Source organism: Rattus norvegicus, chromosome 1 (assembly GCF_021556685.1).
Source record: "Rattus norvegicus strain SHRSP/BbbUtx chromosome 1, alternate assembly SHRSP_T2T, whole genome shotgun sequence".
NCBI classification, from domain to species: domain Eukaryota; kingdom Metazoa; phylum Chordata; class Mammalia; order Rodentia; family Muridae; genus Rattus; species Rattus norvegicus.
Genome location: NC_141534.1, coordinates 252,853,803 through 252,870,069, shown reverse-complemented (window position 1 = coordinate 252,870,069; position 16,267 = coordinate 252,853,803). Strand labels below are relative to the sequence as shown.

The 16,267-nt window shown below is 45.7% G+C and overlaps 1 protein-coding gene across 4 annotated transcripts in view; it reads right to left on the bottom strand.

Moving 5' to 3' along the window:
• The window catches only part of Entpd1 (ectonucleoside triphosphate diphosphohydrolase 1), a 127,509-nt gene that overhangs the window by 40,033 nt on the left and 71,209 nt on the right, over positions 1-16,267 (bottom strand).

The window sequence follows — 16,267 nt, the reverse complement described above, 5'->3', positions numbered from 1 at the left end:
GTCAATTCTGATGATAGCAAGAGGTGCTATCTATCAAGGAAGTTTAGAGTAGAAACCTCTGGATATGCTTGTGAGAACAGGAAAAGGTTGTGATAGGGTGTTCAGTACAACAGGCTAAAAATAACTAAAGGTCCACCTTCTAGCTCTGGAAATATAAATCCTACGATATATATAACCATAAAACTATGGGGCATGAACAGACTGAATTATGCCTTGAATCTCATCATAAGCTGTCTTCAGAGTACTTCAGTATATGGAAAATGAATGGGAACAAGAAATGCGCAGTGTTTGTATTGGTAAGACACGGACATCCATGGACAGGTATACAGGACTAGCACCTGCCAGGAGTAGCTCTTGAGAAATGGCCCTAGAGTCGTAATGGGAATGTGCCAGGGTTCCCAGGAGCACCCCAGGCTTGACCATTCACCAAAGGGGCTCACAGGATTTGGCATACGGTTACGCACACAGCTGTAATTTGCTACAGCAAAAAGATATGAAGTAAAATCCACTAAACTAAGCCTGACAGAAACCAGGCGCATGGTTCCCCTGGCAAACATCTGTAACCGTGCATGTAAAACATCTACCAGGTAAACTCACTCTCAACCCAACACCCAGGGCTTTCCCTGGGGCTGTCCAGCCAGCACATGCCAGGCTCCCACGAGGAATGTAGGCATCCAAAACAAACAGACTCAACACTCAATCCAGGTATGGTAAGCCACCCCCATTCTGAAATCCAACCTCGGGGGCACTAGCCAAAGCTTACCTGTGTAGTGAGAAGGCTATCTGAGGATAGCAGTCTCTGGTCTCATCGTCTCCTGTCTACACAGACCAACCAATGCTTACGCATGCCTTTCTCTTCCTTATTTTCCCTTTGTCCTTTTCCCTCCTTCCTTAATTACCTAAGCTATTTAAAATGCTTTAGTAGAAATTTCTGAAAAGTCCAAAGATTTTTGAAATGTCAAGCAAGATTCAGAGGGCTGCCTGTGAGAGTCAAGTGCCAATCAACAAGGCAAGTGACCAATGGCCAAACGGGAAGCCGTGTTTTAGGGGTCTGGTGTGGACTTTGCTGGCTGCCTATTCTAGTCTCCTGCCAGTCACTGGCCAGTTGGACGAACCCAAACAGCCACATCTGATTTCCACTCATTCAGGCTTTCCAGAGTGATGTCAGGCCTTCTATACTGTCAGGCAGAACTGTCAGACCTCACTTTGGATGGATTCCAAGCTTTAAAAGGGCATTGGTACTGTCCCCTTGTGTATCTTTGGTGTTGAGATTCAGAGTAAAAAGGAATGATCCTCTAGTAAGGCATGGTCACACCTCTAGCTGTCCTTGGTAATTCATCATGGGTGGCCATATTTAAACAGCTGACTTTTTTCACCTTCCAGCCAGAGCATTGGCGTGTTTAGGTAAACAAAAGCTCAGTTAGAATTAACTTCCTCTCAAGAGTGTGATAGCTATAACTGATAACTGAGAAGGCTAATGTAAGAGTCCCTATTTTGAGTATATACATATTTTGAGTATATTTCCTATATCCATTTTGTTGAAAGGGAGGCAAAGGGGGTTAGAGGACAGTCCCTGGACCTTAGAGGCAGGGTGTGTGCTCTCGTTGATGGTCATCTTGCTTTGTTCTGCTTTTTTGAAACAGAATCTCCAAGCCAGGCTGTCCTTAAGCCCCACATGAGGTCAAGAATAACATTGAATTTCTGGTTATCCTTCTTCCACATCCCTTGCTGGGATGACAGGCGTATACCCCCACACCCACCTTTAGTTTTGAGGTCTGAGCCCAGGGCATGCTAGGCAGGCAGTCAACCGAGTTACACTCTGAACCCCTAGAAATGTCCTCTGAAAGCAACAGTTAAACCACGAGGACAGATGAGAACGTCTTCTACCACATTTATCCACACCTGAGAAGAGAAGTGTGATCAGTCCTATGTCCTAGAGACTTTACCTAATCTAGACTATGACTAAGAAAGTGGTACCCTGCTGCTGCTCTCTACCGCCTAGAGAAGGGAAACTGTATGAACATGGTGGGGATGGGGCCAACTGCAGGGAATGAAAGGACAATGAAAAGGACTTGTAGTGCATCTCCAATGTGACCTGTGGGAGCTGCCATGTGGATTCTGGGAGTCAACCCTAAATCCTCTGCAAGAGCAGCCATGCTCTCAAGTGCAAAGTCTCCTCTCCATCCCTGACCACATCAATGTTTCTGTAAGGCTGATAGTGAGCTGGTGATTGTTAATTATAAATGAACACTACGACTTGTGTGGCCATCTTTCAAATGTGGGCTTTGGAGAATTCTCTTTCTTTCTGTCCCACAAAGGGCAGCAGATTGTCTGTTCCTCTAAAGTCCCACAGTGAAGAAATGACAACACAGGGACGACATGAATAATAGGGGAGCTCGACCTCTGTGCTTCCTGCTCACGCTGGAGTGCCTGTGTCTTCATTTATTTGGGCCCACAGAGGGAGAATAGGTGCCAGACCAGGAAGTCCACTTGGGAGGGCCAACAGAGACAAGAATGATTTCTCCTTTTTCTCTTTCCGTTGGAACTATGATAATGTTCTCAGTGGAAAGAAATGAGTCTTAGCAAAGACTTAAGATACCCCGTCTAAGGGAAACACAGATTCTGCTACTCAGAAATTAGTGCCAAAATAATTGGGATTCTTTATAGAGACTCCTAAAGGGCCAGCAACTATAAGAAACATGCATGAGCAGAAGAGGGAAAATTTATTGCACCTTCTGTGAATCTGTTACCTAGAACTGACCTTTAGGATGACAAACTGGGAGTGCCACCTTTAAGGCTGGGACAGTGAGCAAAAACAATACTTGGATGTCAAAGGCAGAACTGGACCCACCCTTTCCCATTCTCTCCAGACGGAGTCGGGTGGGGTCCCTGTCCCTCAGAGCTATATATGGTACTGTTCCAACACTGGCAGTGCTCATAACTCCCTGGACTACCGGGCTTTAGCTTTACCTCTTCCAACTAAGCATTTCTAAACTCCATATTCCCTCAGGCCACTCACCGCGCAGCTCACTTCACCAGCTTCTATTCGCGCTGAAGTTGCTCACACAAATATCACCCACCAGCTTGTGCTGCCAAATCCATGGGTACATTTCGGCACTTACATTCCTGGTAGAATTGTATACCATTGACTCCTTATTCTTAAACCTTCTTTCTTGGCTGGCTCCCATGATACCAGACTCTTCTGACAAGCGTCCTACCTCTCCAGTCTCTGCTTGCTGGTTCTCTGCCTGATACCATTAATGGCAGCCCTACAGCATTCCCTGTTGGGACCCTGGTTCATCCTATTGTATAAACATGACCCAGACTGAGTGGGGATGGCTGCTCAATCCCTATGGAGTAACTTCTTAATCTCCACGATTAAGTCTCCCTAGTCTCAATGGCGTGGTCCCTGGTGTGCTTACTAGCCCAGGCTAGTTTCCTGAGCTCTGGATTCATAACACTAACTCTATCACCACCACCACCACCACCACCACCACCACCACTACCACCACCACCACCACCACCACCACCACCACCACCACCACACAAACACACTCACACATGCGTCAGTGTTCTTCAGGCTAACTTACTACATCTGAATGTAGCTTTCTTCCCTTTAACTTAATCTTTCTTATAGAATCTATTCACTAAAATCTATTACCCCTACATCTTTCTAGAGTCTATCTTCTTCCTCAAAATTCCAACTCTTCTTTTTAAATTTTGTCCACTAAATATTTCTTAAATCCATTTATTTTTATTTCTTCCCTGGACTCCTATAGCAACTTCTGTAGGGTGCTTCCATTTCTACTTTCATTTTAAGATTTATTTATGTCTGTGAGTACACCGTGGCTGTCCTCAGACACACCAGAAGAGGGCATCTGATCCCATTACCGATGGTTGTGAGCCACCATGTGGTTGCTGGGAATTGAACTCAGGACCTTTGGAAGAAGAGTCAGTGCCCTTAACCACTGAGCCATCTCTCTGGCCCTCAAATCATTCTCTTTTTTTCTTCTTAAAGCCAGCATGGCAATTTAAAACTGCAAAGCTTCAAAATAAAATCCAAACTTTCTTTTTCTGAGACAGATTCTCACCTGTAGTCCTGGCTGGCCTGGAACGCACTATGTAGACCAGGTTGGAGTTGAACTCACCGAGATCCACCTCTCAGTGAGTTGTTGGATTGAAAGCATGAGCCATCACACCTTGCTAAATCCAGATTCTTTAATAATAATTTTAAGGCTATTCTGACCATCTAGCTATAGAAGTGAAGTAATTTAACATGTTAGGCTCTGAAACTAGGCTCTTTTTTCCATATATATTGAAAAAAAAATTCCTACTTCTGTCTTCTGTCTGGAGCATTCTCTCCCCACCCTCTCTTTTTAAAGTCTGTCTCAGTGAGGATAGTGAGACTGGGAAAATCACTTGTGGGTAACAGTTCCAAGAGGCCTTACTTGCTGGTCTCTCAGAGCACCCCTCCCACAGTGCTACAACAACCTCTAGCCAGCATCAGTGTCTCCTTGAGGCTGGACACCTTGAGAACCTTTCCAGTGCCCAAAAAAGGGTCTGGCCACCATCAATGTTCCATTGTCAGTAGGATAAATGAAGGGAAAAGGTTGATTTGGATTTTAGTGTGCAACGTTTACCATAGAAAAGGGCAAGAGGCTGTTTTGAGCATCCCGAACGTATTTTAACTTCTCCGCTCCGAGGTTCTATTTTTAGTGAGCTGCCATGCAAGCCAGATTTTCGTTTGCGTGTTTTATTGGACGCAGGGGGACAGATGTTTGGGCAGTAAATCCCAAACCTGGATCCCAAGGCTTAGTCATCTACTCCACCGGATATGTTGTTCAGTGAATTACCAACAATAGACTCAAATGCCATGTGTAATGAGGGGAGTGCCCCCGTAGCAAGCATGGTTATTTCTGCTTCGCTCTGACCAGTCATCTGGTTGAGGACTGTGTTTGTAGCAATGCGCCATCTCCTATGTATGACTACACAATGTGCTCTCAATCCCTGTCTCTTACTAACAAGTTACTTAATCTTTCCAAGTCTCTATTTTTATACTAAAAAGTTAAAGCCATTACTTACTTTTTGATCGGTTGATATGAAGACAGAGGAGGCTTTATATGAAAGGGGTGATTACAGTGAACCTGTGCAGTCCTGCTGACTGTCACCCTCCGTTCAGGAGATACTCTGTCTACAGTCTAGATACAATGTGGTCTCTGTGCTGCTCCCTTGCCCTTTCAACTTGGAATCCCCACAAGCACCTCAAGCATGGCCTCACACAAAAATTCAGGCTTGTTCCTACCAAGTTTGCTCCTCCCTGAGCATTCACAGCTCCATGAGCACTCCCACCCCTCATCCAGAGACCAAGGAGGGCAGTCATCCATCCCCTGTCTGTCTGTCTGTCTGTCTGTCCCCCCTTCTCTCTTCACAGCCATACAAGTTGGTCTTTCAGTAGATACTGCATCATCCTTTGCCACATGCCAGGGTTCTTGTAGCCAAAGACGCCAGTGCTGTGGACCCCTCCTCACCATTCCACTGCTTTCTTTTCCAACTACAGCCCCCTCCCAGAGTGAGCTCCTGATTCCCTACGTCCACTCTTGCCTCTCAACAGCCTGATTTCCAGTTGTAGATGAACCCTTTTCAAGGGTTACTTCACACACAAAATACATCAGTTTCTCAGAACACCTCATAGCTCCCCACTGCTCTTGGAAAAACAGAACAAGGAGCTTGATGCAGCCACGGGTCTATGCTTAGCCACCCCAGGCTCTAGCCTCTGTCATTGTTACCATGATTCCTTCACTGTCGCCTCTCAGGCCTCGAATCACCAAGTTGCCCCTGCCAATGTGCCTGGAACATCATCCCTCCCCCCTCTTTACTTAACTGTTGTCTACTCTTCCCTCGAGATTCAAACTGAAAATTGCCTCCTCAAACATTCTTCAGTTGTTCCACCTCCAAACCCTGCACAGCACTCTAAACTTCTTCACAGCACATAGGCAATTCTGTACTTTCGTGGGTAGATGTGTCTCTGAAGCAATCTTTCCCCATTCTTATGTACAATAGGTTCATGCAAGAACTTTAGGAAAACACCAACTCTGGGGTCCCACCCAAAATAACTGAATTAGATTGAGGCTAGGTCCTCAACCTGGGCATATTTTAATGACTCCCTGGGGTATCGAACTTGCAACCACAACTGGGAGTTACTTGTCAAGGAAAATGGGAAACTGAGGAAACAGGAAACCGGTCAAGGGCATGACCGGGGATGGAGGTCAGAACTGAAGTTCTTGATCGGCATGTGCACGGTGCTGAGTTTCATCCTCACTGCTTAGAGAATCGTGACCGCTTACCCTGCTCTATCCCAGGGCCAAGCACACGCACACTGCTTGGAGCCACTGTGTTTGCTGTTGCTGTTATCGCTGATGTGGTTATTACTAAGATCAGCACGCCTGATGGCTTCCTTTGTACATTTCCACCTCTGCGACTCCTTACTATGAAACTCAAAGTGGTTAACATGGCAGCAACCAAATCCCTTCCTATTTTAGATTTATTTTTATTTTATGTGTATGGGTGTTTTGCCTGCATGTGCATCTGTGTACCGCATGTCATGTACCTTGACCCAGAGGACAGCAAGGGGTGATCCAGATCCCCTGGAACTGTAGTTACAGAAAATTGTGAACAGTCATGTGGGTGCTGGGAACGGAACCCAGGTCCTCGGGAAGAGCAATAAGTATTCCTAACTGCCAGCCTCTCAAATCAGTTCCTTAAAATCCAACATTTCTGTTGTCCTGTCAGCACAGAGCTGAGGTGAAAAGAATACAATGTATTTAAAACTCCAGTTCATACCATGTCAAATCCCTCTGCAACCAGCTCTGTGTTAGTCATTTCAGAGACTTTGGTACTGGCGTTCTAATTTTGTTAAGAAGGTGAATTAACTGGACTGGTCACCACTTTGTTCTTCTGATTCCACTCTTCCTATTTTCCCCCATCTCTGATCTCATGAGCTCCTTTATCAAGCAAATGTGAACTCCGCTCTCTAACCCAGCTCAGAGATCAGGATGGAATGGTCTTTTGCTTATAGCTTACCTGGTTCAGATCTATGTGAGATGGAGAGCTTCTAAGGAGCCCTCTCTGAAGACGAAGTCGTAAAATGCAGCTCTCAGCCATCACCCTGCACCAGGCACATCAAAAGGCTTGGGCAAGCAGTGGCTGCCAGATCCTTAGGGTTTTCTATTCAACAAGTCAGAGGTGAAGTCAAAGAATCCACATTTCTGACAAGTTTCCAGGTGATGATGGTGACACTGCTCTAGAGACCATACTTTGAAAACTAACTGGTTTATAGTACATCATAGCCACCCCGAGTTAATGCCTGTATGCTGTGGAAAGGTACTACCTAGAAAGAGCTGCATAAACCTAGACAGAGACAGGTGGGAAAAGGGAGGGAGAGGGAGAGAGGAAGAAGGAGAGGGAGGAGGAGAGGGACGAGAGGGAGAGAGAGAGCGAATGCAGAAAGGTAGGGAGGGCTTCTGAAGCCCTTCAGAAGTGCAGTTGGTAAAGACTGCTGAATTCACACTCTATGTTTTGAAGCACAGTACGGGTCCTCTCCTGTGGTTTCAGAAAGGGTTTTCTCTACCCTATTTTTGTAAGCAGTCCCAACCCGCTCTCATACTTCTCCTTTTAGAAGAAGAAATTGTGAGGGTTTGTAAGGGCAGCATGCCTCTAAATCAGTTCCTTATTAGGTAATTTCCTCAGACATCACTAGCTTACTTTTAAAATGCAGCCATTCCCTTCCCCAGAGCCAGCTAGCTTACTGAAGTCACTTCGAGTATTGTTCCTCAAAGTGGCAGAAAGGCTGAAGTATTGGGTGAGGAGGTACAAGAAGCTCTTCAAAGTAAAGAGCTTCAAATCACCTTGGGGTCTTCATCTGTGGTTGGGAGGGAACAGTGTGAAAGGCATCGGCTGAAGCCTGTGAACCACAAACAGCCTGCTGGCAGGAAGTGAGCTGGTCCAAGCAGTACTCACGGCTCCTGGATTGGCATAAACAGCTGCAAGGAACATGGTGTCTCGGCCTTGGGGCAGCATATCACACCAGAGTGATGCTCTCAGACAGCTACATAACACATGTTCATTCTGCAAGGGAAGTCACTAGGACAGGGAAACTCTCTGCACTGCCCTCTTCTGAGCCTATGGGGCCCTCTCATGGAGGGCTCCGTTTCCCCAGCACCGTCCTGGTTGTAAAACTGCAAGGCTCACATCCAATGAAATTCCCAGGACGACATGCACATCTTCTGTTCAGCTCGTTCTGTACCATCAAACCCAGCTTCACTCTAGTAGTTAGTCAAACTGGTAGGTACCCTTTCTGGGTTCTCTCTGTTAGACTCTGGCTCTTTTAGCCTCTTCTGTTCTCCCCTGAGCTCAAGTGTTACCTGGATTTACTGTCATGGGGAGGCTTTCCCCCATTCAGACTTTAAGAATAGCTTACGAATGACAGTTATCTCCTTTGACGTGGAAAGGATCCTTGGAGTTGACTCCCCGCCCTTCAGCAGATTCCCAGCACTGACTGCAGAGAAGAATCATCCAGGGATTGTCCCAGTCCTTTCCCGAGCACTGGGCTCTCGGTGCAGAGGTCAGGCTATGGTCATACTTAACCTCCCCAGGTGATTCTAATGAACGCTAGTGGGACCTGGTCTAACTGCTGCTGCAGAATTCCCGAGAGACGGTTCCAACCTCTATAGTAACTTCTTCCTCATGGGACACACAGTATTTCATAGTCAGCCAGGCCAACAGTAGACACCTGTAACTGTTAGGAAGCTCTGGTCTTGGCCCAAGTTTAGTTTCCTTCTAACTTCCACCAAACTGACCCAGCACTAGACCATCAAACAACTTAAGAGTGTGTTCATTTTACATCATCGTTTCAAGACTTCAAAGGTAGCAAGTATGTGTGCCTCAAGTGTCCTGTCCTCCAAACAAACAAAAAAAAAAAAGCCCAGTTCATGAATCATGACTTTCAGATTATATGCCACCTTAATGACACTCTGGTGTGTGCTCTCCAATTCGTTAACCACCTGTTAACCATCTGGCTTCTGTGACTAAAGGTCATTTAGTTGTGGTTTTTACACCTTATTATCTATAAACTGAAAATTACCACCAATGTGACTATGCATTTCAGATATTTGAATCTGTAATAACCTTCAGATCTTTCCCCCCCTCTCCGGACAAGTGATCAACTCAGGATTCTCACCTCGTGTACTCACTTAAATGTCAGCTTCTCTCCTTAGCCCAACTCTCCAACCTACAGGTATCTCATTTCTTCCTGTAACATATTGCAGTCTCACTGAAAGCTTCATGTTGTTGGCCAATTTGCTACCTGTGCTTTCTAGGCTTTTATCCCAATCATTGATAAATGAACCACGCAGGAAAAAAGACAGAACCTTGTGGACTTCATCCTTTTGTCAGCATGAGCTAACTGGGAAGTCCTGTGGCTCCTTCTCCAATCCATATTTCTCCACCTCACTTTAAAGCACACCAAGAAGGAAACTGCAGTAGGCCTTCCTCAGACTGAAGTACTGACAGAAACATTCCAGACTCTATAGGTTTGCTCCTTCCAGTCCCAACAGCGACAACGTTGCCAGAAAAGACTGCAAGGAGAAAGGAAGTCCTCCGGTACTGACAAGCTCGGGCCATGAGTAACCGCCCACGAGTCTGTTTACCGCCCTGGTTTCTGTTTGAAATTCTTATAACTAAAAACCTTTTCCATTTCCTGTTGAAATGAAATATACTGTTTCTATGAGAGACAGCCAAATTTATTAATCACCTTCTTGCAGGTCCCCCATATTATGGTAATTTGTTACAAGCCGATTTGATGGAACACAGGCCAGTTTCCAAGGATTAGATGTTTCTTTTCCACGTGGTAATGGGTCTTCTCTATTCATTTCCATATTTTCCCAAATATCAAGCTCATGGGGAGGCCTTCTGAATCTATTCTCTTCCATTTCTGTGATGTACATCACACAGTCTTAGAATTTTTTTTTTTTTTTTTGGTTCTTTTTTTCGGAGCTGGGGACCGAACCCAGGGCCTTGCGCTTCCTAGGTAAGTGCTCTACCACTGAGCTAAATCCCCAGCCCCAGTCTTAGAATTTAAAGAGCATACATAATCCCTGAACATTTGTTTGGAACCATCAACCACTGGGCTGCTGAGGGGGTGCAGCCTGTCAATGCACATCTGCACACTGAAGGCCTGAGGGTGATCACAACCCATGGTGAAGGAGAGAATAAGCCCTGAGAAAAAGGTTGTCCTCTGGCCTTCCCACTAGTGCCCTTCCCCCCACACTTAATTATTGTGCTGGTTAAAAGTCATGCAAGAAGAGGGAACCTAGACCGAAGAGCTACCTATATCAGACCCTATGTCTGTGGGGCATGGTCTTGACTGTTGGTTGATGCAGGAGGGCCCATCCCACTGTACAATGTATAAGCAGGAGGGTCTAGGCTGTGGAAGAAGGCTAACTGCTAACTGAGCATGAGCAAACCAGAATGAGCTAAGGAGCAAACCAGGAAGCAGCCTTGGTTACTCCATGGTTTCTGCCTTGAGTCCCTGACTAACTTTCCTCAGTGACAGACTGTGACCTGGAAGGGAAGGGAAATAAACCCTTTCCGCCCAAGTTGCTTGTGGTACGGTGTTTATCATGGCAACAGAAAGCACTGTAGAACAATGATGCATGCTAACACTGTACTGAGAGGAATGCATCTTCCTAGATCAAAGTGAGATCATCCTGAAGCTCCACTTCCTCTGCAGCCTTTATCCTCACTCTGTGTCCTTCTCCTGCTCATGCTTCTACCAGACCAAAACAACTCACCATCCAGAGATGCCTCATCTTCCGCAAATACATAGCCCAAGTGATGCTGGAAAGAATCCTCCTAGCTTTCAAACATTCTGATCAACCACTCTCTATCTCCTTTCCTTACCACACAGACCCTATTTTTAAATGTCACAGTTACTGCTATGGTTTGGCTTCAGTTGGTCATCCAGTGTTGGGAGTGTGGTCCCCGGCGTGACAACACGAGAGCTGTCAGAACCTTTAACAGGTGAGACCTACTGGGAGATCAAGCAATGGGCACCCTGTTCTTAGAAGGAATTAGGGTAGGTCTCACATGGACCTCCACAGTCCTCATGATAGCATTGTTATAAGGAGCCTGAACTTGGACCACAGATTCCCTGTGGTTTTTGTTATTGTTGTCATTGTTGTTGATCTTTTTGTTTGTTTTGTTTTGAGGCAGGGTTTCTCTGTATAGCCTTGGCCTTCCTGGAACTCCCTCTAAAGACCAGGCTGGCCCTGAACTCAGTGGCCCGCTCCCACATATGTTCATGCCATCGATGTCCACCATGATGTGGCATGTGTGAAAGGATCCTCATAAGAACTGAGTACATGAAGGCATCATGTGTTTGTTCTTTCCTTATTTTACAGATGAAGAGGCTTGGGACAGAGTATTGGGGTACCCAGACTGGCCTTGAACTCATTGTGAAGCCTAAGATGAATATGAACTTGCAATTCGCCTGGGTCTAGTGATATACCTGTAATGCTAGCACTGAAAACAGGCAGATCCTAGGTGCTGGCAGCCCAGTCACTCTAGCCTCAAACCTCTTTGTTTAGTAAAAGGCCTTGTCTCAAAAACTAAGATATCGTCTGGGCCTGGAGAGATACCTCAGGAGTTAAGAGCATTCACTGCTCTTGCAGAAGACCTAAGTTTAATTCCCAGCCCCCACAACTCAGGGGGCTCGCAACCTCCTGTAAGTCCAGCTTCAGAGGGTCCATGCCTTCTAATGGCCTGTATAGACACCCACACTTGAGTGCATATGACCCCCATATACATCAAATTAAAATAAATCTTAAAAGGTGAAGAATGACAGAAGAGGAAACCTGATAGGGATGTGGCCTCCACACATGCACACACATGTGCATGTACCACACACAGACACATATAGTTGAGGCCATGTGTTTGGACACCTTATGTTTCCTAATGTCTAAATGGCCTAGTCATTTCTTCTACCTCCTTGGATATATCTTTCTTCTGAATTAAAATTAAGTTAAAGGAGGCCACTAACATCTTCCCTTGCCTTACAAAAGAGATCTGCAAGGACAATTAAGAAATTTCCCCATGTTTAATATTGGATTTCTCATTAATAACCAGATGAAGTTACTGTGTTTCAGAATTTTCATGACTCTGTCTCAAAAGACAATGGGAAAGTGAAGCCTTTTGTGTGATTTGCAACATTTGTGACATCTTTAAATTTTTATTTAATATTTTCAAATTCCTATGAGGCAAACGGTGTTTTATTCCATTACAAATAAGTAGCTTTAGAAATAACGCTAATATGAAAAGATCTTTGTAGTAATAGTGTATCTAATGAGCAAAACCTGGGGGCAGCCTGTCTGCTTGTCTCAGCTTTGTAACTCATGAAGAAGCTGTGTGACCCCAGCACCTTCTTGCCTGGCATGGATCATCTACACACCATGTCCTTGTCCTTCTTCCTCTGTAGTCTCACCAAAGCCCTGGCAAGAACTGCCAACCTCATTCCTCCAGGTTTTCACTCAGATAAACATTACCTTGACTGACACTCACTCTCTCTTCTCTCTTCTCTCTTCTCTCTCTCTCTCTCTCTCTCTCTCTCTCTCTCTCTCTCTCTCTCCTTAAATCTATCTACCTTTGAGGAGGGCTGAGGACCTGAATCTGGATCTCCAGGGACCATGTTGGGCTTGGTGGGACTCATCTACAACCCTACTACTGGGGAGATGTGAGGGAGGTGGAGAACCCCAAAACCTAACAGCTAGCCAGTCTAGCCAATCACTTGTGCTCTGGGGTTAAAAAGAGGTGTTAACCTGTTTTTAAAATGGTAAATAACAGGGTAATAATAAAGAAAATAACCCTAATGTCAATGTCTGTCCTCTGTACACACACATGCACATGCATATGCACTCACACTTACACTACACAGACACACAGGGAACAGACATCAAATGTCTGGTGCTTTTCCTCACTGGATTTGGTGCTTACAGAACTAAGCTTTTCCTTTTGACAGAAAGCTTCGGGGGCCAGAACTCAGCAGACCTGGGCTTGGTGAGTCCCAGTCCTGAGCTGCATTTTCTTGGAGAACATTAGTACCAGGTTCTAAAAACCAAGGTTCACTTTCCCAGACGGAGACAGAGGACATAGCAGGGAGGGCGGGGACATGCAGACCTTCCCTCCTGCTCCCTTCTCCTCTATGCTTGTCCTTCGGACCCTTTTCAAGCTGATATTGTGTCCTGGGCTATGACCCCCACCCTCCGTTATTTCTTGCTCTTTTCATAGTCAATTGGCAAAGTTAGAGGAAAAGATCCCTGGAGATTTTACAATAAAAACGAATTCTGCCAGTCTCCTACCAAAACCTGGCTACAGCTGAGGTGAACAGGGAGAACAAAGTTTGGAGTCACCATGGGAAGGGGGGGGGGCAGATTGGCCCAAGGGAAGTGAGAGCAGAGACTGAAGCAGCGCCTGGGAAGGAGTGTAGGAGGGCATGGGGCAGAAGACAGGCTCGGGCCCTCAGAGAAATCCAGCTGCTTCTCCAGCATCCAGCCTTAAGTACTCTCCTGTCTCCCTAGGCAATGTGTGTAGCATCACACTGTGTAATATTTGCCATCCTCCTGCCTCAGTGTCCTGTGTGCTTGCTGCTCACTAGGCTCTGTTCAGGGAAACCTCACCACTGCAGCGGCTGCCTCTCTTAGGCACTCCTAAGATCAGAAGGTTCACAAAGGCATTCAATGATGCTAAGTAGAGAATGGGAAACGGAGCCCAAGCTTGGTTTACTCTGGGATTCTATGCTTTTGTTACTAGGCAAAACTGACGCACATTTAACTCTTCTCTTTTCCAGTCTGCACATCTTCCTACAGCTTCCTTTGGTCAAGTATAACTGGTTTACACAGGCATCTTCTGAGAAACCCCAACTAGTGGTTTCTGCTTCAGAAGTGGCAGGTTTGGCTTTGGGCTCAATCTTACTTCCTGTGACTTTATATCTTGGCCAAAATAGACTAGTCTAGAAACTGCTGCTAGAGTCAAGCATAACTATGGGCCAGGCCTCTATCCATGACATCACTTAAAGCTTTAAGCTAGGGATAGATAACAAAGTTATTTTGCAGGTAAAACAAAAACAAAAACCCAATACTCAGTGAAATTAAGTTACTTGGCTTAGAGAAGTCAAGCTACCTGCCTGACACTGACACTGCCTGTCTAGTAAGAAACAAGCCCAGGCTCTGAAGGCAGGTTCATCTGAATGCCTGGCTCCCTGTTTGACTTCTTTCCTTCTTTCCTTCCTTCTTTCCTTGCTTCTTTCCTTCTTTCCTATTCTTTTGTTTCCCCCACAGAAGTTAGTGGAGTTAGCCCAGAAGCAAGGACCTTGTTGAATGCTATTGAGAAGTTGTCTAGTGGTGGCAGCAAGGGACATAGAGAGAAAAACATTCTCAGAGGAGCTTAGTTCTCAGGACCATGGGAAGATGAAGGGGATGGGCAGTAGCTGCCTGGTCCTGTGCACTGCTGCTGCTGCTGCTGCTGCTGCTGCGCCCTCATCAAATGGTAGCTCTTCTTCAGACTCCAACATACAGCGTTCGAGCCTTTACCTGTGCTGCTGACTCTGCATGTGTCGGTCATCCCCGTCATCCCCATGCCTTCTCCTCACATTCACACTCCTCCATTGTCATCTGGGTCTGCTGGAGTGCATGCAGTGGGTTGAACCCTGAAACTTTGCAGACACTAAGCTTACACCCTGCTGCTACCTACCCTGCCAGCTGCCAGTCCAACTTCCTCTCCCAGCAGGTAACCTGTTCCTCTCTTTATTCATTGTTTTCTGACTTAGTGGGGCAAAGGATGCTGGGGCCAGTGGTGCCTCCTAACTGTCTAAGGGGTCCAGCTCTACACTAAATGTGTGCTGAGGGAAAAGCAAGACCCAGGCACTGTGTAATTTGGAAGGTCACACTGCTATTGCCCTCCAGAACTGCTACTTCCTGGGACCCTCAAGGACTGAGGGACAGTCAGAGTGTCCTTTCCAGGTCACCGAACCCTGCCGGTAGCACTCTACACAAAAGCACAGGGCTCATAGGAGTCTCCAGGTCTCTGAGGTTGGCAAGGGCGAAGAGCTGCGAGAGAGAACTGGTGCTAAGCATACTGACAACCAATCCCTAGGTGGCTTTTCATAGCTCCATAAAGTATGTATGCCCCACGCCAGCCGTGCTTGTGAGCAGCAGGGCCGTATCACTAAGTGGCAGGCAGTTTCAAGAAGCACCCAGGACTATAAGACACAGGATCTCCTGTCTCCATTTTCCTTTCATCTATGACATCAAACCATCAGATTACCTCCTCTTTTCCTTTCTGAAAAATAAACAAGAATTTGTTATCTAAAGCATCCAAGTCCATTCCTCCCTCAGGAAGGCAGGATATAGTTATCAGAATCAGATAACAACAGTTTACTAGAAACCATTATTTTTGCAAAGATCTCCACATCTGTTCCTTTCCTTCCACAATCGGGAATATCTAAGAAACTAAGTTCCCAAAGCAACCACAAATATTTGTTTTTTGGGGTTTTTTTGCCATGTGATTTGTCCTTAAAATAAATTCAAACATTTTTTTCCTACCACCAAATGCCAGGAAAAATATAAACGGGTATTGTTTTTTTTTTTTCTGAATACCTATGAACTAAGAAGTTCAACAATACTTAGCTGAATTTTCTAGGCCAATGTCAAGTCCTAAAATAGAAGATATGATATACAAACTGGACTGTTTGATTGTTCTATAGTTAATATGGGAGCGTGCAAAAGAGAGCCTGGGAAAAAAAAAAGGATTGCAGCAAGCTGCAACACGCGTGTCACTCACGCCAGACAGGAGGGAGGCGGCAGCCTACAGAAAGGAAATAGCCAAGACTGCTTGCGTGTTAGCTCTCAACTCCAGGGACAGTTTTGCCTGTTTTCTTTGATGTGCTGGCCAGAGACACTGCTGGAGTCTCACGTGAATCCAGTGAGGATGACCTTGGGAAATCACAGACAAAGTCTCTGTTTTTGGTTCCCCCACAGTAAATGATGACCACCCCCCCCATTATACAAATCATTGTGAATCAGCACATTTTCAAGGTGAAACCGGGTCCAGGGAGTGAAAATGTGGTACGAGAGCAGAAATATTCATAAAACGTCACATTTTGATTGTCCTGACTACCTCAAAAAATGTGTGTGTGTTTGCTCTCTTCTTGGATTTTTCA